Source organism: Rousettus aegyptiacus, unplaced genomic scaffold, assembly GCF_014176215.1.
Source record: "Rousettus aegyptiacus isolate mRouAeg1 unplaced genomic scaffold, mRouAeg1.p scaffold_m13_p_3, whole genome shotgun sequence".
In the NCBI taxonomy this organism is placed as follows: Eukaryota; Metazoa; Chordata; class Mammalia; order Chiroptera; family Pteropodidae; genus Rousettus; species Rousettus aegyptiacus.
Window position 1 is genome coordinate 5,129,491 of NW_023416306.1, and position 23,644 is coordinate 5,153,134.

At 54.4% G+C, this 23,644-nt stretch overlaps 1 long non-coding RNA gene and 1 pseudogene across 3 annotated transcripts; one reads left to right on the plus strand and one right to left on the minus strand.

Moving 5' to 3' along the window:
- The first annotated feature begins 5,813 nt into the window (after nt 1-5,813).
- Nucleotides 5,814-23,371, plus strand: LOC118600391. 3 transcript variants are annotated; one of them, XR_004950023.1, is made up of 4 exons: nt 5,814-6,099; nt 7,273-7,429; nt 9,521-9,647; nt 21,087-23,371. It is a non-coding gene; the product is annotated as an uncharacterized LOC118600391 (long non-coding RNA). The 3 variants fall into 3 exon arrangements; XR_004950022.1 differs by lacking the exon at nt 21,087-23,371 and adding an exon at nt 14,131-15,033; XR_004950021.1 differs by lacking the exon at nt 21,087-23,371 and having other exon boundaries at nt 9,521-10,505.
- LOC118600797 lies at nt 14,122-14,240 on the minus strand (annotated as a pseudogene).
- Nucleotides 23,372-23,644: the final 273 nt, after the last annotated feature.

Genomic DNA, 23,644 nt, shown 5'->3' on the forward strand with positions numbered 1-23,644 from the left:
AGTGCCCGCCACCTGCATCACCAACTGGGCTTCTTTCTCCAGCTTGTCGCCTTCCGAATGCCAGATCCATCACGTTCGCCGCCCTTGGACACCTCCACTGGGTCCCCACAGCCCACACAGGCCCCTCCCGCCCCAATCCCACCCCATTTGCCTCTCCTGCAGGCCTCTCCCTGAGAGAGTGGTCCCAAGCCATGGTCTCCTGGGCCAGATGCTGGGACATTACCCATGCCTGCAGCTTCTCTCTCCCCCTCCACGTCCAGTCAGTCACCAAACATCCATGCTTGGGCTTCACTGAGCTTCTTGGATACAGGTTTTATTAAGTTTGGAAAAATTCAGCCATTATTTCTTACAATATTTTTTTCTGTTTCCTTCCTCCTTTCTTCTGGGACTCTAATTATCCGTATATTAGGCTGCTTAGGATTATCCTACAGCTCATTGGTGTTCTTTCTTTTTTGTTTTTGTTTTATGTTTTTAAATTCCTTTTTTTTTTTCTGTGTTTCATTTTGGGTAGTTTTTATTGCTATGCCTTCAAGTTCACTAATTTTTTCTTCAGCCTCGTCTAATCTGCTGTGATTGCCACCCGGTGTATTTTTCAGTTTTCAACTCTTAAAAGGTCAACTTGGATCTTTTTTATATCTTCGTGTCTGTAACATTTTCAAAATTTAGAGCACAGTTATAAAAACTATTTTAGCAGCTTTATTTTTTTTTAGGATTCTGACGTCTGCGTCAGTTCTGGGTCAGATCCATTGATGGATCATTCTTTTCTTTGCTCTGCTTCTTTACGTGCCTGGTAATTTTCAGTGAATGCCAGACATTGTGATTTGGGGATACTTTTGTGTTCTTATAAATCTGCTTGAGTTTTATTCAGGGAAGCAGTTAAGTTTCTTGGGCACCAACTGGTCCTTTTGGGTCTTGTCCTGTGATTTGTTAGGTGGGATTTTAGGAATGGTCAGTCCAGGGTTCATTATGCCCCACCTCTGAGGCAAGAGCCTTGTACCATACCCACTGCCCTGTGACTTACGAGTTGTCTAGTCTGGCTAGTAAGAATAGGCACTATTCCCAGGCCTGTGTGAGCATCAGACACTGTTCCTTCTAATCCTATCAGGTGGTTTGTTGTTTGTTTGTGTGTGTGTGTGTTTTGTTTTTGTTTGTTTGTTTGTTTGTTTTTGTTGGCGAACAACTGTTTCATGTATTTTTTCCCAACGTTTTTGGTTGTTTCAAGCGGGATGGTAGATCTGGCCTCTGTTACTCCATCTTGGACAGAAGCGGAAGTCAGTCACCATGTTTTGATGATTCTAGTTCCTAAAAACTCTTGAATCTATCACCTTCTCTCCCACCCCTGCCACCGGTTCGGACCCGTGTTGCCTGGGTGACACCCGTAGCTTCCCCAGGGCCACGCCCCTGCTCCATTCAGGTCATTTCCCGGGCAGCGGCAGCCAGAGCTGACTTGCCACATCGCATGTGCTCCTCCCCCCGCGCTCCTCCCCGGCTTCAAACCTTTTTGCTCCCCCTTGTCCAAGTGAACTTTAAAACACCCATCTGTGGCTCATCAGGTCTTGATACAGCCAACCAAACAGAACTGTTTGGAATTTTCCCACGGGGTCATTCTCTCTGTGGGGCCTTGACTCATGCTGTTACTCCTGCTGGGGTCCCCCCCCCCCCGCCACCATTTCACTTCTACTCCTCTAGGCCTCAACACAGGTGGTACCTGCTCCAGGGTGAAGGTGCCCCTCCCCTCTGCACACCTGTTCCTTAGCACAGATTGCTCTGGAATGTGGCTACCTGGGATGGTTGTGTCCTGAGGTTGGGTCTCCCTGAGGGCGAGACCCTGGCCCCTCCCGCTGAGCCCTGCCTGTCATATTCGCTGAGTGAATGAAGGGATGGTGAGAGGAGAAGAATGGAGAGCAGGGAGGGCGGCCATGAAGGGGAGGGAGGCTGGCACGGAGCCGCCCCCCAGCCCTCCCCGACTCGCCGTGTGATGTTGGGCCGTCACAGCACATGATGAAGCGGTCTCTGAGGCCTCGTCGGGATCTGACTGTCACGCTGCCCACCCATGTCCACAGCATCATGGGACGAGTCTCTGTCATGCTGAACCACTGTCCTCGTCTGACTGACGCAGAAACCGAGGCCCAGTGGGTAAGACAAGCTGGACCCCGGCTTGCCCAGCACATCAGTGGCAGAGCCCAGCTCGAGACCAACGTGCTGGCTCTTAGCTCTGCAGTTCTGGGGTTGGGTAAGGAGTGTGAAAAAAAAGGAGTCCCCAGTCACCATGTCCTGCGGGGGTGGCCTCATGGGCAGGCTGGGGCACTCTGGGTTGGAGCCGGGACTTCTGTGTGTCTGAATTCCCAGGACTCAGAACTCACCAACGAGGAGGAGGAGGAGAAGGGTCACTTGGAGCAGTCACACATCCCGCTGGGGAAGGACTTGGGGAGGCTCGAGGTCAGCCCGAGGTCAGCCCCTGTCCAGCTTCATTATTCATTAACCAGGCAAGTCCAGGCACTGAGTTCATAACCAGCTCCAAGCTGGGGAGGGGGCGGATTCCTCCCATGAACGAATGACCTGCAAGGGCAGGGAAACCTGTAAATGAGCGCTGGGTGAAAAAGCTCTTCATTCATTCATTCAGTCAGTCAGTCACTCACAAACCAATGTATTTACTTCTCTCTGTGCCTGACGATGAGCATGCTGCAGTTCCAGCTGGTGGGGGGACAGTGCAGGGGAGACAAGGACAGTCCAGAGTGATCGACGCTGTGGCGGGGGCAGCCTGAGGGCCTGGGGGAGCGCAGAGCAGACCCCCAGGCCACCTGGGTGACGTTGATGAAGCTGCTAGAGAGACCGAGGCCCCCGAGGAGAGCTGCAGGCCTCCTGTGGCTGGACCACACGCCTCAGGTTCTGTGGTACAGTGTTGGGGGGCCCTGCCAGGCTCTCAGCCCCACGCCACCCCACCTCAACCTCTGGAACATTCCCCGTCATCAGAGACAGCGCCACCAAGCTGGCTTCTAGTCTGCTTTTCTTTCACAAAGGGTCTAAGTCGGGGGTTCCTCCACTGGTCTGGCCACCCTGCCACCCCCATCCCCAGCACCTGGCCCCTCGGCAATATTCGTGGACTGAAGGATAAGAAAGGGGGCCTCTCCCATCTTGGGGTCCAGTGGGTGCCCACCTGAAGTGGGAGTCTTGTCCAAGGAGAGGCCCTATGGACAGAGATGCTCCAGGGACCAGGAGATCTTGTCCCTGACACCAGAAGGCGACAGCCTGGGCCTAGGGGAGTCTCGTGTGCCAGGCCCAGTGTGCAGATGGAAGCTGGGGGTAAGGGTGAGGTTTAGCCACGGAACAGGAAGGGCGCACTGGCAGGTCCAGTAGGAGTTGGAAGGTGATGGGCTCTCAGGGCGAGCTGAGCGGGCGAGGGCAGGAAGGAGAGACGGGAAGAAAGGGAAATACTCCGCTCGCGCTCGCACGGGAAGAGCCCAGTGGGGGTGGCGGGCGGGAGCTCCCCAGTCGTTGGGCTGGCCTGGGAGCGCTCCAGGATGGCAGGTGCTTGTGTGTGTTCCCGTGTGAGTACGCACTGGGGCGTGTGTCACTTCGTGCATGTCACTGCACACCTGCATGCCTGCCGGCGAGCGGGCTCCCTCCTGAAGGCCCAGTCCTCTGTCCTCTCCTAGTGAGCTCTCCTTCCCGGGGGCCCTCCCTCCCTCCCAGCTCCCCATCACCTTGGGAGAAGTCTGAAGACGTCTCCCGCATTTTCTTGCCCTTGCCGGGAGATTGAGTAGCCTGCGCAGCCAGCTGAGCTGGGGTGGGGCAGGGACTCCATCCTGTCCTCATTCCACTGTAGGGAGCTGTTGCAAGGCTCTGGACAAAGGTGGCACTTAGTGAAACTATACAAAATGCTACTGGGGACAGTTCCCAGCCGCTGTCTCAGCCCGTCTGGGTGAGAACCAAGAATCCGGGTGCTGGACCCATGCAAGCAGCCTCGGTGGGGTGGGCAGGGGAGGAGTGAGCAGGGGGTGGGTTCGCCCCAAGCTAGCGATGGCACCCCACGACGCAGGCTTGGCCTCCCTGGGCGGCCTCAACCACGGCAGGAGGCTCCAGACGCCTCCTAGTCCCTGGGTCCCCAAGCTGTGGGGCCCAGTTTGCATCCTGACGCCCACGCCCAACATCAGGGCCCCCATCAGGTTGCAGGGGGGTGGGCTCCTGGCAGCTGGAGGATGCGGGGTTAGGGTGGAAGCGTCACCCCAGCCCGCTGGGGCTGCCGGGGGCCGCGGCGGAAGCTGCCTCCTGTGTCCCCCACTCCACTCCCAACAAAGGCCCAGCCGCCGAGGAGAGGGCGTTTGTTCAGCTCCAGGGCTGGTGGGGCAGGAAGCAGAATTTCAAAGCCGGTTCACCCTTTGTTACCCCGTGCCGGCCCCACCCCCACGTTCCAGGTTGCATTCCAGAACTGGAGGGGTCCTGCCCCGGGGGAAAGCCGCTGAACCGAGGCTCGGGTTACAGCCGCGCTGCTCGTGGGGAAGCCAGGCGCTTCTCAGCCTGACCCAGAACATTCCGGAAGGCTGGGCTTTGTGTCCACCCCTTCCCCGCCCTGGGATCCTCTCCAGAGGATGGGGAGACGGGGTTCTGGGTGGTTTATTCTCAGGAGGGGAGCGGCACTCTGGTTTTCTGCCCGGGGCGGGGCTGAAAGGGTGACTCCTGCTTAGATGAGGTGGGCTGGGGGAGGCGGGCTTCGTCCTTCACAATCAGGGCAAAACTGTATTCATTTTATATCCAGTACTTTCTCGAGGTGTATTTTACATAAGATAAAGTGATTTGTTACGTCGTCGTGTTACTTTGTAACCGCCTCCTTGAGCAAGGTGCGGGGCGTTGCCATCACTCCAGAAGGTTCCGCGGGCTCCTCCGGAGTCACGCCCCGGCCCGAGGGGACGCGCGCCTGACCGCTCCTCACGCAAATGCGCAAATGCAAGCCGGAGGGAGCGTGTCCTCTTCGGGGCCGGCGTCGATCGCTCAGCGTCGTAACTGCGGGTTCATCCGTGTCACTGTGTGTCACCAGCTGTCTTTTTCCACTGTAGAGTTGTGTTTCTTTGTTTATCTCTTCTCCTGTCAGCTGCCATTCCAGTCTTTTCTGGCCCGGGAGTCTGAGGGGTGAAGCTGCTGTGACCATCCTCTACCTGCCTTTTTGGGGAGGGAGGCGGGGCGGCGCGAGATGCGACACTTCTGTCCGTCCCCGTCCCCGGGTTCTCCAGGAGGAGCACGCTGAGAGACACAAGGCCTTTGCTGTTCCCTCCGCCCCATGCTGTCTCTGCTCCCAGTCCTGTGTGACTTCTCATCTCCCGGGTCACAGCTTAAACGCCACCTTCCCTGAGAGCCCCACCCCCACCTGAGCTAACAATGTCCCCCAGCCCTTCATGCCAGATTTCATTCCAGATTTGTTGCCTTTGTGGCACTTACTGCCATCTGCAGCCATCGTATCCCTATCCTTGTTTCTGGGGCGCCAGGCCCCCCTGGAAGTTTCTTGCTCTGAGGGCTGCCACTTTGCCTCGTGTATCCCAGTGATCAATCAAACATTCGTGGGTGCGGCTGTAGGCCCTGGGGGGTGAGGACCCTGCCTGGCTCAGAGATGCAGCATCCCCCAGGGAGGCTTCCTGTAGCCCTGACCCTCGGCCCAGGGGGCCAGCCAGGGAGGGTGGGAGACGTGGGGGAGGGGTCACACTCACACCCTTCTTATCTGTGGCTAGATGTTTGCCAACAGTGTCATGCTTCAAGAGGTGGTAAGCGTGGGGCAGAGTCCAGGCTTCCCCCTCTTTCCGCCTCCCCCTGAGCCGCTCAGCATCCATCTGTTTTATGCATAAAGAAGCAGAAAGTCTCCCTGCGGAAGAGGGGGGTCGGGAAGCCAGGGCTGTAGGCGGTAGGGAGCCGTGGAGGGTTTGAGGAGGGGAGCGCTATGGAGGTGGCCAGCAGTGGCCATGCAGCCTGAGCTGTAGAAAGAAGGACGGGCCTCGGTCGCTTTGCCATCAGCCTCTCACAGGCTGGGGAATTAACAACTGCAGCGCGGATTTACGAGGTTGCTTTCCGCCCAGCAGCTGAGTCGGGAAGACCACAAGTCTGCAGAGCAGGGTGAGTACAGCCACTGAAACCGGCAGGAAGCACCAGACTTCTTTGGAATGGGGAGTGTGCGTCCCCACAAAGGTATCAGTGCTGAAAGCAAACACTTGGGCATTGCTCCTTCCAGCGGGATGAGGGGCCTGGCTCCTGAGCTCTATGAGGCCCCTTGGCTGAAGGACAGAGGACCAGGGAGGGAAAGGGATGTGTTCACAACCACCCGGCTGGTTAGAGGCAGGGACAGGTGAGGAGCAGGTGTCAGAATCCAAGGCGGAAGTGGCTCCCCTTCTCCTAACCCATCCCTTTCAACCCCAAAGAGCCAGGCCGGAGTGGGGTTCTCTTTCTGTTGGTTTTTCTTGTTTTTACCTGCCGGCAGGCCGCTCAGGGAGATGCCCAGGCATTGGCACGACGGTGTGGAGGGGTTCTTCCTGCACTCCTGTGTGGCATTTGGTGGGGGCCGGCCTGCTTCTGCAGGAGGGGGCAGGGAGGAGGGATGGGACAGCCCCGCCCCTACCCCACCGCCAGAAGCTCTGGACTACAGAGGGGTCAGCGATATCTCTTAGCACATTCAAGTGTTTGCTGAGCCCTTAGTGTGTGCCAGGTGTAATGACCAGGTAGGGATGCCTGGGGGTCAGGATAGGCCCGGCCCGCCCTGGGTGGCTCACAGCCTCTGGGATGAAGGACGCTGATGTGTGGGAGCACTGAAGACAAGTAGAAGAAGGCAACAAGAAACGAGAGAAGGCGGGGAGGGGGCACCGGCTCTCCTGGGCCGGGAACAGCGAATGCGAGGCCTTGGGGCAGGGCTCCCGTGGGAGCAGTGGGTCAGGCCGGCCAGGCAACCAGTGAGTTCCACAGGACTGGGTCTGCCGTGAGCCGAAGTTCACTCTCGTCACTGCTCTCCCATGTGGATCAAGCCTGGGTCACCTTTCCGTTCAAGTGCAGAGCTGCTCACACTTCGGCGTGCAGCAGAGTGGAGCTGGGCAGGGAGGGGAAGGAAGCGCTTGCTTAAGATGCGGTCTCTGGGCCCTTGGCGGCCAGTCTTCCAGTTGGACAGGCTAGGGGTGGGGCCCAGTGATCTGCATTTTAATAACCATCTTGTCTTTGTTTCCTGGGCAGCTGAGACAAATGACTCGCATGCCAGCCAGCCACCGTGGTGGCTCAAAACAATGGCAATCTCTTCTCTCGCAGTTCCAGACACTGAACTCCATCCACACTGAGTCTTCCAGGGCCGAAATCAAGAATCTGTTCCTGGCCACTTCCAGCTTCTGGTGACGGCCACGTTCCTTGGCTCGTGGCGCCATCACTCCAATCTCTGCCTCTGTCTTCACGCCGCCTTTCCTCCTCGGTATCAAATCTCTCTCTGCCTTTCTTTGATGAGGACACTTGTGATTACATTGGGGCCTGTCCAAATTGTCCGGGGTACTCTCCCCATCTCAAGATCCTTAATTTCATCACATCTGGATGTTGTTAGGGGCGATCATTCAGCCTACCCACCCTCCCATGCCCTGACTGATTCCAGTGTAGAGGGTCCCTCCAGATGGTCTCCAGAGAAGCCCTAGTCCGAAGATTTGTTTATCTAACTGACGGCTGCTCTCTGACGCTCCTTTGAGCTTAGATTAATGGGACTCTTTTCAGCAATCATTTAGCGGCTTATCATGGAGTGCCCACCCCATGCCAGGCCCTTTGCTAGATGCTGTGGACACCAGGGTAAGGTAGACCCGGCTCCTCATGCTCTGAGCCACAGAGGGAGCAAGGGCTGCTGGCCCCTGACCCTAAGGCCAATGGTCTTTGTAAAACAGAGACAAAAGGCCCTCTTTTCTGATGCGCATGGTGCACCCCAGCCACCCACCCGGCCCTTCTCAGTACACAGCAGCTCCGGGCCGGCCTTATCGACCGGATCCAGAGCCCTGCACACGCAGCTCCTGGAGACCTAGGGTGGCCCATTTGGAAAGAAAGGACTTTGGCCCTACATCTGTGGGAGGCCCTCTCTCCCTCCTGCTGGACTCAAGGAAGGAAGCAGGTGGCCTCCTGGTCCCTGAGGATTAAGCTCTTGTTGAAGAAGAGATAGCACTGACCCCCCCCCCCGCCCCCCAAGCCTGGCCCCACCTCTGGGCTGCCTGTTATGTTTTGTTCTGGTGTCCTTAAAATTACTGAGGCACGATGCCTGTGGCTCCCAGCCGGAAGCACCCTTACTAACGCAGCGCGAGGCCCAGGCAGCCAGCCGCCCCGCAGGCCTGCCCTGTGCGGCCCTGAGCGAGCCCAGGTTCTGGCTCGCCATCCCCTCTCCGTCAGCCACCGCTGCCCACTCGCTGTTCCCCAGACGTACATTCCAGCTGCCCCTGCCCATTCCCAGAGCCCACCAGCTCTTGTCCTACAATGTTCAGCTCTAGCGGTGCCGCCTCCATCCTGATTTCCCAACCTCCTGGGCAGAAAAACCACAATAATAGAGGCTCGCCCATGGAGCGGAGCCCTCGCCGGCCAGAACCGACTATGGCCTTTTTCCTCATCGCCTCTCGATGGGCAAACCCGCAGACAGCAGCTGTCGGAGCTGCGTGTGGAGAGAGACACAAATTCCAGCTGCTCAGGGAGGCGAGTGAGGCGGGGGGTGCCAGACAGGGTCTCCCTAGGCCCATTAGCAAGAGGTAACCCCTGCTGCCCTTCCTGTTTGGGCCCGGAGGAACACCAACGACAAAAGCCCGTCTAACTTTCACAGAGCTAAAACCCACTTCCGCAGCAACATTTCACGTAACCTGGTGACAGCTCCAGTCACTCTGAGTCCTCTGCTAAGACTCCATCACCTCGACCCCACTGGCCTGCGACCTTGTGAGAGGCACGCCTTTATTATCCTCCTTACACAGAGAGGGAGACTGAGGCTCGGAGTAGATAAATTGCCCAGCATCACCTTTGGACACCAAGGCACGGGATGAGAACTCGGGCCTCCCAGTCCAGACCGGAGCACTTTTACACACTGCCAGACACTGCTACCCCCACGAAGGCTGGCTAACCGGTCCTCGGGAAGGGCTGGGGGAAGGACAGTGCCCTGTGCAGTCCTAGCAAGGTGACCCCAGGCCAGAGGAATCCCACTTTCCTGGGCCTCAGTTTCTTGATCTGTAAAATGGGCACAGTAGCAGTGTCACGAGGTAGTTGTGAGAATCTGTCACAGTAGTTGGCCGAAGCTCTTTATGGACTGTTCCCTCTGCCTAGGAAGTTCCTCCCTGGCTCTTCAGGGGACCTGCTCCTCCTGCTCCTTCTTACCCTTTAGTTCTCAGCTGGAATGCCCCCTCCTCAGGGATGCCTGCCATGACCACCCCTACCCAAAGCAGCTACTGCCCCACCTGCTCCACCCACTGGTCGCCTCACTTATCCCGTTCCCAACCCTTGTCGTAGGCGATGCGGCATCCATTAATTCACTTCTTTGTTGTCTCTTCTCCACCAGGCCGTGAGCGCCGTGAGGACAAAGAGCCTGCCCAGTGGTCTATCCCCAGCTCCTGGCACAGTGCCTGGCAACAGAAGGGGCTCAGTGGACACTTGTTAAAGTGGCGGATAAATGAGAGATGAGGCAGGTAAAATGCTTAGCCCGGGGCCAGCCACGTAGCAGTCGCTCAGCAAATGCCCGCAAATGTGCTCGCTACCGAACAGACACAGGCTCATGTTTTGAGCCTGTCTGCACAGAACACGGTGACCTTCGGGTCAGTCACTCTGTGAGCTCTATTGCCTTGGAGAGAGCACAGGGTGGGGGCATAGTCGGGGGCCCCCCTCCGCAAGTGGCTGTTGAGTTTACTGTGGTTGTGAGAACACAATGGGGAAAGGCAGACTGGCTGGGTGCTGGCTGGCAGGGGGCGGCTGGGGTGAAGGCTGATCATGCGCCAGGGGACCCCTGAAGTCTTCTGAGGCACCCCTACCCCAGCTCAGGTTGAACTCACCTGTCTGTCATTCCTGTTCCTGCCTCATGCAGGTAAATGACCTGTTTGTCTAATGTGACAGCCCCTATTTAGAGTTCATGGCTGTGTCCCCAGGACGTAGGGGCGCATCTGGCACATAGTAAGTCTCAATAAATATTTGTTGAATAGATCAATTAAGAAGATGCATGGGAAGCACCTTTAGGGCTGTGATTTTTAATCCTTCAGAATCGCTGACTTTGAAAACCTCATGAAACCTTCCCCAGGCAAATGCACCCAAACTGTGATGTATAATTTGAGGGATCTCCTAGACCACTGCGCCCCTACCCCAGGTCATCCATAAGGCTCAGAGATCTTTATTGGGAGGTGGTGGGGGCCTGTATCCAGTGATCCCTGGGAAACGGCCAAGAGGCACGCTGGGGAGCTCAACCTCCCCCACGACAGGCGGGCGTCGATGCGGGGAATGAGTCGTTTTCTTTCTCCGCTCTCCAGGGGAAGGGAAGGAAGCGCGCATGAGGCCATCTGGCTGGAGGGGGAGAGAGCGGGAAACACAGGGCCGGGCGGAGAGGGGAGAGAGATGAGGGAATCAGGGAGCGGGGGCGTGATGGAGAGGCTCGGCCCGCGGAGGGACGCGCAGGGCGGCGGGGAACAAAGAGCGGGCGCAGCGCGGAGGCGCCGGGAGGGAACGGCCGGGCCGGGCCGCCGGGCCCTGCGTCTGTGCGGCCGAGCAACGCGCCGCCTTCCAGCTCCGGGCGCCGCGCGCGCTTCGCGTTCCTGGCACCCGGGCGCGCGGCTTCCCGGCGGGGGCGGGGCCCGCGGAAAGGTTACATTTGCACAAAGTGCCTGCGCCGCGGCCCGCTGGGGCTGCGGGGAGGGGGGTGCGCTGCCCGGAGCCCGGGGGAGGTGAGGGGCGGGGGCGGGCGGCCTCGGTCCGCGCAGGGGGATATCAGGTTACCCGCCCGCCGCGCACACCGCGTCTCCGAGGGGACCTTCCTGCCGCCGTCTGGCAGGGGGCAGCCGATCGAGGGGGCGCCCCTGCTCTGCTCGCCCCGGGCCCTGCACGCAGCCCGTGCACCCCAGCCCGAGCCAGTGCTCTCTGGGGCGTCGCCTCGCCTTCGCGGCTCCCCTTCTCTGCCTCAGGACGCAGGTGAAAGGTCCCCGCTTTGCCGGACCCAGGTCCGGGCCTCCCCGCTGGCCGTCACCCTCTCCCAGTGAAGGCCACGTGTGGCTGGAGCCGGGCCCGCCAGGGAGAGCTCGCCGGATAGGTCTCCCACGCTCTGACTTGTGTAGGGGGCCTGCCGCTACTGTCTGTCCCCACCTTCCCCCCTGGCTCCTCGGGTCTGCCAGGGGCGGGGCTGCTTCCTCTGGCGGCCAGTCCGCGGGGAAGGCAGTGCGCCTCCGCCCTTCTGCCCTGTCACTCCCTCGCCCCCAGACCACCTGCGGCCCCCTATTACCGCCTCTGCGGCCAGGTTCCCACCCTAGAGTCCTGTCCAGCACTGTGGGCTGGAGTGATGTTGAAACTCGCCAGCACCTGTGGAGCCCCGGTCCGGTTGGGACTGGGGGTCGAAGGGCTTCTGCCCAGACCCGATGAGTCTCTCTCCCTCCCTCTGTAGACACCTTTCCAGCTAGAGATCAACCAGATGCCAGGCCTTCCACTGGGCCCTGGAGGAAGCCTGGACGGAACCGGAAGCAGCCCCCCGCCCTCGGGGAGCCCAGGCCCTGGCTGGTGGAGTGGAAGGCGCCCATCAGGCAGTTCTGAGCTGAACCTTGGGGTCCAGTAGATGAGGCTTTAAATTCCGTTCTTCTACTTCCTGACTGTGTGTGTCCTTGGGCAAGTTACTCTCTGACCCTCAGTTTGCCCAGCTGTCAGATGGGGGTAGAAGAGCAGAAGAAGCCACCTCACCCGGGGTGGCTGGGCGGATTTAAGGCGACAGTGGCAGTAGCTCTTGGCACAGCGCACGATGGCTCTCTCTCAATGGGACCCATTATTACTATAAGGTCTAGAAGTCCGCAGATCACTGGAGCCCACGCATGGCCAGAGTCTCAACTGAAGACGCCTGAGCACGAGGCTCAGAGGGCAGGGTGACCTGGGTTGTGGCCAGTGGATGTGATCATGGCGTTCCAGGCGCAAGCACATCTAAAGGTCCAAAGCAAGACTTCCTCAAGTCACACACGCACACTTGGACCAGCCAAGCTCAAGGCTGCCGTTCTCCTTTAACTGGGCCTGGGGGAGCCTAGCCTGTCGGCTTGAGGCTGTAATGCTGGCGGGCACCACGTTCCATCTCACTGGAGCAAGGTGTTCTCATGCAGGGTCTGTTGCTGCCGTCCTGGGAAGGCTGGCCCTGGGGGTTCAGCAGGGACAGCTCAAGGGGAGGGACAAACCGGGGAAGGAGGGAGGCCTGTCGTGCAGGTCCCCTCCAGAGATTAGTCAGGCCTTTTCAGAGGCTTCGGGCCTATGTGGTCCTGGGTTTTGCAGAATGTAGTCCAAGGGCAAGTGGGGAAGGGGTCAAGAACATCCTGTGCTCATTGTGGCCTTGGTGTCACTTTCCTGGGGACTTGAGAACTAGTGTTCCATCAGGGAGGGTTCCGGCTCTGTCTCTGAGCTGGTGACTCACTCACTCCAGGCGAGTGTGGTTGCCTCGGCCCCTGGAGCCCTCAGCCAACTGCAAAGTGACACTTTAGCATTGACCTAGCACTTAGCACATGCCGTGAGCAGGTATGGTCCCTCAGCAGTCCTAGGAAGTAGGTATCTGTTAAGTTTGTTCTTTACAGATGAGGAGACTGAGGGTCAGAGAGCTTAAGCGGAATGTTATGTGGTCAGTCACTGGTGAAGCTGGAACCCAAGCCAGCCCAGCCAGATCCCAAGGTCTGAACTCTTAACTAAGTGCCCTGTGCCACCTCTGTAGTGGACCCAAGAACCCAGCAGCGAGGGGTGCGTTGGGGTGAAAGTCCCCCTTTAACTGCCAGGCTGGCTCTGATAATATGCCCCTTCTATGGATGAGCTAGCAGGGGCTTTGCTTTGCGGACTTGTCCAAGGCCTCCTTACTACATAGTGGGGTCCATTAAAAAAAAAAAAAAAAAAAAAGGAAAGAAAATCTTAGTGTATTGAAGCTGGAAGGGATCTCACAACTCCTCTAGTCCAAAGCTCACGTTCCAGACAGGGAAAGTGTGGCCCAAAGACGGCTGTGCGGGCCACCCCCTGCAGCTCTGCCTCCTTCATCCTGGGCTGTGCACCCCTCCCCGCGGAAGACCCCTACTCTGTGAGCTCCGTGGAGCTTCGGAGAGGAAATGGCAGGTGGGTTGGGAAGAACAATGAAAGGGTCCGGCTGTCATGCAGAGGCTCAAGCGAGAACTCCCTGGGGCTCCTCCCCCCACTTTCCTGCTGGAATTCCCCAGTGGGGGGCGGAGTGGAGGATGGAGAGGTGCCTGTGGGGAGAATGCAGCCTAAGCCAGCCAAGGTCACAGGCTTTCATCTGCAGTCCTCCCAAGTCCCAGAGCTGACTTGCCCTCCTTGGCCCTGTGGAGGGAATGCTGGGGGCAGGGCAGGGAGGTGGTGGGGTGCTGGGGCCCTGGGGAGGGAGGGCTTCCATTGCTGTCCCCGCTCATTAGGTGGCTGTTGATAACTAGGAGAGAAGAAACTTCCTGCACCCTCCCCCCCACACGCCGCCCCCTCCAATGAGCAAGAGGGGTGCTTGGCAGAAGTCCCTAAAACAACAGCTTCTCAATTTTGCACCTGAAAAACGTGGGTGCTACTCACCTCTGTCGGCCCCTCAGTCGCAGAAGCTGGGATGTAATAGCCCATGGTCCTGACACAGAGAGAGCAGGAGCCTGACATTCTGGTTGAGACCAACGTCCTGCTGTCATTCATTCTACTGAGATGTGTCAGGCTCCCCACGCCTGGGACTGGGGTGCAGCTGGGAGGCCCAGGCCTGCCCTCATGGAGGTCCGGTTCGAGGTCCAGTTCTTGGTCTGGGTCCGATGCTGTGAGTCTGGACGTTATACACACAGGAGTGGTTCTTTTTCTTTTTTTTTTAAATTTTTATTTATTTAAATTTTTTAGACAAGGCAACCCTTGGTTAACCTCACAGATTCCAAGGACCTTGTCAGTTTACAATCCCTTATTTTTTTTAATTTTTTACACCTACAGCACCTGGTCTTCCTAGGTGGTCTCCCATCCAAGTACTGACAAGGCCTGAACCTGCTTAGGTTCCGAGACCAGACGGGATTGGGCGTGTTCAGGGTGGCGTGGCCGTAGACCCACACAAAAGAGGTCCTATCAGCCTCATGACTCTGGAAAGAGGAAGGAAAAGAGAAGGTCGTGTGGAGAGAGGCCGGGTCACACAAGGACACTCATTTTCATGTACAGTGTCAGCGAGTTTAATCTTCTGGGATCTATCACACCGACGAATACGAATGCCTTCAAATACCACTGCTAATAGAATAATAACACTTGTCTCTTCCAAGCATCTCAAATGCTCTGTGAACATTAATTAATTAAGCCCCAATTAAATAGTTATCATTGACTGAAAATATATTTACTGTACACATTCAACTGGTTACTGGTTTATGATTGTGGCTTCAGCCCTGCTATCACTGGGTTTGACACCAGGACATTAGAAAATCGGGTTCTTCTCTGGCGACGTGCACAGAGCCGCTGGGAAGGCTGTCTGCTGGGGACATCGATTCTAAAGACCCGAGTGGGTCCTCGTGGCTTGTCCATTCTCTGTCCTGTTGCTGCTTTTCATGCTGGGAGCTTTCTAAGATGGACCATGCACGACAGACTCTTCCAGAAGGGAAGTTCTAGATCAGCAGTAGCCTGGTCACTTCTGGCAGCGTAAGGCTTTCTCTTTCCGCTTCTCATTTGGCAAAAGGCGAGTGGGTCATTGAGGTCCCTTTACTCTCCGGACTGTGGGATCCTCTGGAGCCTCTTGTCCACTGGTGGGGGCTCCTCCTGTCCTCTGCCTTCTACTAGAGGAACTGTCCCCTTGCAGGAAGCCCCGCTGGATCAAGTTCTGCGCTGGCCTGGGGCGGGGGTTATAACGCCAACTGAGCAGACCCTAAGCAAGTGCCTGCTGCGGCTCAGGCAGGGACTGAGCCATCGGTGCACCGAAATACCTTATCAGCATGTCCCCTGGCCCTGGGGTGGGGCGGGGGGAGGGGTGGGGGACTGGGTGGCTGGCACTGAGGTTCAGATCCTCTGAAACAGGAACAACAGGCAGGAGCAGAAGCCCACGTCCCAGGACGGGGGGGCGGGATATGGCACAAAGAAGAGAAGACATAGTGGGGCCAACTGGTAGCGAGGCCCCCGTGGGGGTGTCTGAGAAGCAGGGAGAGAAGGAAAGTTTGTTTTCAAAGTGGCCACAGACACGGAATTTTGCAGTGCGTATTCGTAAGGGCTGTCCTAGGACCGAGGCACTAGGCGGCCCCTCTATTATTTCTTGAGGCTTCCATTTCTTGGCATTTACTGGGACATCTCGTACCTCTGCTTGCATTTGTGTTACGCAAATGACAGAAAGCCAGCAGAGTTCACTGAGGAAAGAAGGGAACTTGGGAGCTCACACGTGAAACCAGTGACAAGGGCAGGAAGGGAGCAGAGGACCTCCGTGAGGACCAGGGCGTGAGACTCAAGTTCTTCCAGACCGCAAGCTGTTTCTGCCACCCTAAGGAGCAGCTCCATCCCAGCCCTCTCTCTACTGCACATGGATGGGGGTTTTTTTGGGGGAAGGTGGAGAGAGGGGAGAGGTGAGCTTTAAAATACTGATTTCTCTAATGGTCATTGATTTGCTTAATTTTTCTTTTTCAGTAAACTTTAATCATCTCTATTTTTTCAGAAATTCTCTCTCGCTTATATTTTCATATATAGTAGCCAAAAGTTGCTCATAGTATTGTGATCTTTAAAACATCTACTGTGTCTGTAGTTTCACCCTCCTTTCATTGTTGATATTAGATATATTTGTGTCTTTATTCTTCTTTGCTTCCATTAACCTTGCTAGATGTTCGTCTGTTTTATTGTCTTTTCTAAGAATCCGCTTTCGGCTTTGCTGATCATTTTTGTGATCGTTGATTTCCTTTGCATTTATGCTCTTATCTTTATTGTTTACTTCTTTCCACTGTTTTTTTTTTTCCAGGCTTTTCTAGTTAGTTGAAAGCTTTACTCATGTATAAGTCTTCCTTGTTTTAGAGTAAATACACTTAAGACTATATATTTCTCTATAAATGTCTTTTTTAATTCCACTCTATAAATTTTATTTTGTATTTATCTCTTTTTCCTCAGTCCCAAATATCTCATAATTCACATTGCGATTTCTGTTGATGTCTTGGTGGGGGTAGGAGCTCAGTAAAGAACTTCTCTTTCTTTTCCTGGATTCTGAATTAAGAGATCAGACAGAGAGTTTGAGGGTGGTGGTGGGGAGGGATTTATTTTGACTTATTTTTTAACTGATAAAGATAAGGTTGGAGGATGAGGGCAGATACAACAGCTAAATGGGTTCCCCAATACTGAAAATGGGGATTTGACAGCCTTAACCCCTAATTGCTGTGATGCTGTGGGTGGCGGATGGAGGAGAGAAAATGACCACTGCCTGTAGGCAGCTCACACCGGAAAAGAGAAAGGAAGTTGGTAAGTCAAGCAAGCCCATTTTATTTTTCCCAAGCTGATCAATCAGCTAAGCCACGTCCTCCCTGGGGCAGAGACAGGCCAGGAGTGTTACACTAATTTGGCTCCTTCCACACAGAAGGAAACATCAGGAATAGGAAAGAAATGTTCCCACAACAATTTCCTATTGAACCTGTGAGATGGTTACAAGTGTGCTTTTTAGTTTTCAAAGATACAGTTGCTGTTATGGTTTTTAACCTGCCTTTGTCGTTGTTGTTGACTTCTAATTTTGCTCCACTGTGGGTAGAGAATGTGGTCTACTTTACATCCACTCTAAAATTTGTGTGGGCTTTCATTTATGACCCCAGCGCAGGGTCAGTTTTTCTCAATGTTTACACGTGCTTGACGACCATGAGTTGTATTAGTTTGCCAGGGCTGCCATCACAGACAGAGTGGCTTAAACGACAGAATTTAATTTTCTCACAGTTCCGGAGGCAGGTGGTTCAAGGTCAAGGTGTCAGCAGGTTTGGTTTCTTTTGAAACCTCTCTCCTTGACTTTTTTTTTTCCTCCTTGACCTCTTGCTGTGTTCTCACTGACCCGTCCTCACTAGAGACATCCCTAGTGTCTCTCTGTATGTCCAGAATTCCTCTCTTTATAAGGTCATCAGTTATATCTGATTAGGGCCCACTCCAAAGGCTTCATTTTAACTTATCCACCTCTTTAAATGATCTGTCTCCAAATACAGTCACATATTGAGGTCCTGGGGGTTAGGGCTTCAACGAATGACTTTTACGGGAACACAGGTTAGCCCAAAACATATATATTCTTTGTTGGCGTAGGTACATGGGTTCATGCAGGCTTTTGTATGGACTCACCACATCAGACTTGTTAATTTTGTCGTTCAAATCTTTCATCTGTTGTTTAAATTTTCTCTGCTTCCTGGGGAGCATTAAAATCTCCCATTTCTTGATGAACTTACTATTTTCTACTTTTTTTGGGTGTCCTTTTATTCGGATGTTAGATATCCAAGATGGAGTCTCTAATTTCCATATCTTTTCTCTCCTCTGCTTTGCCCTTTTGCTCTGCTTTCTGGGATATTTTCTCATCTGCCACTTTATCTTCCAACCCTTCCTCTAAGCTTTTCATTTGTGCTATCCAAGACATATTTTTTTCTGTTCTCAGAATGTGCTTTATTAATAACATCCTGTACTTGTTTAATGTGTGCAATATCTCTTACGTCCTTGAGGATACCGATGTGGAGGGAGGTGCATTTTCTTCTCCTTATCATGATCATGTGTGTTCCCTCCAAGATGCTCTTTATCTGCTTGTTATTTTTCGTCTCTGAATGAGGAGCTTCACTTGTGTGGCTAGTGATCCTTGACTTGGGCACACAGAGGCTTCTCCAAAGCTCAGGGTTCAGGCTTGGCTGCCTACCAAGGACTCCACTGGAGGCGACGGCTGCGACGGGGCTGGGCTCTTTCCTTGCGCTCTCGACTGCTGCTGTCACTGCTTTTAGATCTTTCCTCCTGGGCTTCTCAGATCCACAGAGAATTATCTTTCGATCTCCTGCCTAGAGGTTCATACCAAGCCTGGTTGCCAGTTGGGAGTATCAAAATTCACTGTGAAGACCTTCATTTAATTCCCCATTTTCATGAGAGGAGCCTGCCCCAGGCTGGATCTGCCCTTCCCTGGGGCAGACTCCCTTGCTTTTACCCTCTCCAGGGAATAAATCATCTGTCTTGTGTTGGGATATGGTAGAGGCAGCACCTTGGGGGATGGGATCTTGGTCACTAACTGCTCTTTCAAACTGTCTTTCAATAAATCCCCTGTGGTTCAATCTGCATTTTTACCTCTACTGCTAGAAGTGCTTGGTACTCAATTCCTGAACCTTTGGGGATGGATTCTGTTTGTTTTAGAAGTTACTCGCTGCCAACTTAAGACTCAATTTTTTTGCATCCACTAAGTCTCTTTCCAGTCATTGGTCTGCTTTCCAATTTCAAAATGATCCCATTTTCTTTGCCATTGTGGTATTCTAAAAGTTCCCTTTCTGACGTTTTAAAAGTTTCAGGAGGGAGCAGAGACAAATGCCAGCATCGAATCTGCTGTCTCTAACCGGAAACCATGGCTGTTCTTTTTTCATGGCATTTAATTCTTTTTGATAGTTTGCAAAACTTCTTAGTCATTTTGATCACACCGATTTTGTGGTCTCTGGGAATTTATCATTTGACGTTCTGGGTGGGGGTGGGGACTGGGGGGGTGGCTGGGGGAGGTGGGGAGGGGGAGGGCGGTGTCCAATCCTACTGTTGGTTCTGCTACTGACTCTTGTTCATGGCTGTGTTTGTTTTGCAATTGTCATCTTTCTGAGCCCATCTGCAGGAACCTTTGTCTGCCTGCGGGAACCCTGGGCAGCTGGGAGGAGGGTCCAGCCCTCCAGGATTTGCATTTGTTTCTGCTCAGTGCCCAGGCATTCCAGTCAGGGACCCCTTTTTGTCTTAAGTTCCTGCTTTCAGAGTCTCCAGGGCACACCAGGAATGCGTGTGTGCAGGGTAGTGTAAACTTAAATCCCAAGTCCCTTGAGGCTGACTCTATGGTGACAGATTCTCAGAGCAGCCCTGTGTCCCACCTTTTATCCGCCCCCCCATGAGCTTCTTGTTGATCTGCCTGAGAGTGGTTTTGTTGTTGTTGTTAATTTTTTATCCTCCTCCACCTTTTCACTGAGAATGGAACTCTGGTGGGTCTCATTTACAATTCTTGGCTTTGTGGAGCCCAAAGCCTTATTTCTTGTCCCCACAGAGGCTGTAAAATCCAATCCCCAGGCTGCTGAGACCCCTCAGCAGCCCTGCCCGTGGGCGCCAAGTGCCGCACCAACACCCGCTCGCCTGATTCCTGCTTGGTTTCCAGATATTTGTTTTTCTGTCTCGGGAGCTTTCCTACTTGGTTGTAAGTTCAGCCTTGCATTTAAAAAGATATTTGTTACATTTTAGTCACCATTTCCAAGCACTTTTTTTGTAGCAGGAAGGTTTGCTACTGTCTAGATGCTGCAGGAAACCAAAGTCCCTTGTATTTAGTTTGTTTCTAATGCCTTTTGCATGGCTGCAAAAGGCATTAGAAATGTTGCCCAAAGCACGGTATCAACAGAGGTGCCGAGAATATTGGGGAAATGGAATCGAATTGCCACGTTTCCACCTAAGTGGGGATTTTACTAAGGGCCACTGCACGGCCAGGCAGGGTTCCTCTGGCGGCGGTGCCGGGTGGAGCAGGAGTCTCAGAGAACATTCGAGACCCATCCTGGGTTGGGCCCAATCCACCTCGGTATGTCTGACTTCCAGCCAGCCACCCCCCTCCCCTGCCCGTCAGCCACACACCTGATCACAGGCTCAGTCTCACCTTTCTTTGAACTTGCAGTCACCTCGCCCCGCCCCCCAGGTGAGTGCCCACCCCAGCTCTCTGCATGGTGGAGGGCAGAGCTTCCCACAGCTCGAGGTCTGGCCTCTTCCACCTGACTCACTCCCGGGGCGAGGCCCATTGCTTTCCTTCCTATCTGTATCTCCAGCATCCTCACCCGTAAGGTAATGGCGTAAACACCCAAGGAACTCAAAAAATGTGTGTCTAATGCGTGAACAAACACCGCGCGGTCTCACAGAATCGGCTCCAAGCACTGGTTTTGGATTTGATAAAAGTAAAGCAACTGTTATCATCAGTAGTTAATCCCAACCTTGACCTCCTTACCCCTTGGCTGACACCAGCCCTGCCCTGGAGGAGCGGGACCATCCGCTGGCCGTTTTAATTGGGAGGCAGCAGGTCATTTGGGTTAAACCGGACCCTAAATAGCTCTCCCAAGAGCAGCACTGGGTGCGTGGGGGGGACGGACAATGGGATGGGGTGAGAGACTTGGTCACCTGGTCACCGACTCCTCCCCAGCCCCTCCTCACCCCTCCGCCTCTCCCTGGTGGGTGGGGTTCCAGAGCCCAAGTCTGGGGAGATCTTTTTCCGCAAGGAGAGCTTGGGTGTGTTTCTCCCCAAACCTTTGGCCCCCGCAACTTTGTCTGCAGGGCAGATGGGTGAAACGAAGGTCAGGCCGCAGAGCCCCGCTTACAGTGCGTTTACAAAGCACTTTCCCTCTGTGACCTCTCTCTGAAGACGCACTGGGAAAAGACTTGGCCAAGGTCACGCAAGGTGGGGGAGGGTGGATGGGGAGGGGGGAGAGGGAGGGGGGTGGGCTTAGGGCTGCGCTATCCAGTACCGCATCCACTGCCCCACATGTCACTACTGAGAAAGCACTTGAAATGTGGCTAGTCCGAATTCAGTTGTGTCCTAAGTGTAAAATACACATCAGATTGCAAAGACTTAGTAGGGAAAAAAAGTAAATAGCTCAATAATTTTCAATATTTACGACATGTCAAATGATAATATTTTGTGTAGATTAGGTTAAATACAAATAATATTAGAATGAATCCCACCAGTTTTATTTTTCTGTTTTTTTTTTTTTTACTTTGTTTTCATGCAGCTACCAGCAATTTTTAAATTACTTACGTGGCTCGCGTTTGCATTTGTGGGGACTGGATAGCGCTGGCCTAGAGTGTGGACCACGTGACTCCTAAGGGGACTCCCTCCGTTGACCAGCCATGGGACCGGCAGGCACCTCTCGCAAGCTCTAGATCAGATGCTGTGGGTTTGGGTCTCAGATGTACCACTTAAGAGGTGTCTGACCTCCCCTTGGACAAGTCCCTCCTCTGAGCCCCAGCTTCCTCTTCCATAAATGACGTAGTTGTGTCCATAGGGGAACAGGGTAGTTTTGAGGGTTTGAAAAGAACCTTTCCCATCGCCCACCCGTATCTTTGTCAGGGCGAGGCCTGGTCTGGTATATTCTGTACGGAGCAGGGACCCAAGGAGTCTGTGCTGGGTGAGTGAGGGCTTGTTCGACACCACTCAGCGCTGGCTCGTCTGAAATCATTCACGTTGGCTGTGAAGACGAGCCGTCCTCAAGCTATTTCCCACCTTCACACATATGTCATGTTCGTGAGCTGCACAGCCACGGGCTCAAGCAGATTTTGAAAACTGCCCCTGTCCTCATTTGGGGTCTCTGGAAAGCAGAACCTGAGTTAAGGTCTTGGGGTGACCCCCGGAGGCAGGAGAGTGAGGCAGGGGAGGAGGAGGAGGAGCAATGGGGGTGTCTTTCTATGCCCTGGGTGAGGGAGGGCTGGAATTCAGGAAACATAGGGAATTCTTCCCAGAACTGTCTTCCAAAAGGCCAGAGGAGGGAACATCTACCCACTGGCTCCTGTCGTCCGCTGCAGAAGGCTATGCTGGGGACCTGGCTCCAGGAGGCCTTGGGGAGAAGCCCCAAGGCAGACAGGCACCTGCTTGAGGTGGTACATTTGTCAATGTGAGTCAGGACTGTCCATCTCGTTGCAGCTGAAATCACAGGTGGGACCAGGTGACGCGATGTGGCATGAAAGTCTTTTACAGTCTCTAAAGTTTATAAAGACCAGGAAGAATTCACATCGTTACAACAAATAGATAAAGATCAGTAGCTGAAGTTAAGGGCCGTGGCGTAGCCAGAATGGGCTACGGCTTACGGGCGGTTCTGGAAAGCTGCCTGAAACTTCATTCATTTGTTCACTATCCACTCATTCGTCCATTCATTTGTCACCTGATACTTATTGTATACTGCCTCTGGGTCAGGCCCTGGCCCATCCTGGAAAGGACGGGGATGTCGTCATATCAACCAAGTGGGACCTTTCCTAATTAATAAATTGGGTAAGTCACTTGCAAACTTCAGTCCTTCGGTCTTCATCGGGAACAAGGTACTGATGCCGAATGTCACCCATCGTGGGTGATAGCACAACCGAAAGCCCCCCGAGGAAGGTTCGGCCTCCTCCGCAGGCCAAGGAGGCCCTGGAAATAAACTCACCACCCACCCTGCCTTTCTGTGTTCCCTCCGCCTGCAGGCCCCGAGCGCCTACCTGGAGCCAGGCTCTGAGCCAGTGCAGGGGTGTGGTGGTGAATGTGACAGAGCCCCTGCCCTCAGGAGCTCACAGTCTAGAGGAAGGGAAGGTACCACCCTTACGGAGAAGGAGAATCAGGAGGCGGGCTCCAAGCCCTAGGGAGGAGGGAGGGGGCTGCGGCCCGTTGGGTCTTGGAAAGCTTTCATGAGTGCAATCGAACGGCCACCCCGGGGACTCTGGGCCCCAGATGTGAGCTTCTGGCACAGACCGGACCTGGCTGAACCCCGGAACTGGCTTCTTGGAAGAGGACATTGGCAAAGCCAGGCTTACTCTGGGCCATTTGCATATCATTTGCATCTATCTGCATATGCAATGGCACAGCCTGGTCTCTTATGCATTTAAATTGCAAGTTATTTGTCTCTCTTTGAAAGCTCTTGTTTTTTTTTTCCCCCCAAGAGTGTGTTGGCTCCATCTTCCCTGCTTGCCCCTTATAATGCAAGACCGTTGAGTTTCCCCCCGCGTAGTACAAGGCTATAGATCTTAGGGTGCAATGTTTATCATTCTGGCCTTCAGAGTACTTCGTTATTTTCAGAGGGAGTATTGGGCACATGCACTCTGTGGTACAGATGGGGAAACTGAGGGAGAGAGCTATTTATTTATTTATTTTTAAGTAAGGTGCCCAACCTCACTTGCCACATTGGAGGCAGGACCATGGCTAGGGGTCAGGGCTCTTGATTTCTGACTCTATGTCGGCCCTTAGAGGTCATCTCTTTGTAAGATGTGTGGAAAGCAGTTTAGAGAGGGGCAGGGACTTGCCCAAGGCCATGCAGCTGGCCCGGAATGCAGCCTCGGCTCCCGCAGCCCCGGCTCCCGCAGCCCCGGCTCCCGCAGCCCCTGGGTGAAGGGGGTTATTATGCCTGCTGTGTTGTCGGCCTGCGTTGCTTCAGAAGGGACCCTTTCATAAATGCCAAGTGCATTGGTTTCTCCTTATTTGGGTCGCTATTTAAGCATGGCGAGTGAGTGTCACCCAACCCAGCCCATCCCATTTGATCGAGACCTGATTTAGCCCAGACCTGAGCTAATAGGAGTCCTCGATGGCCTTCTGAATGGGGGAATT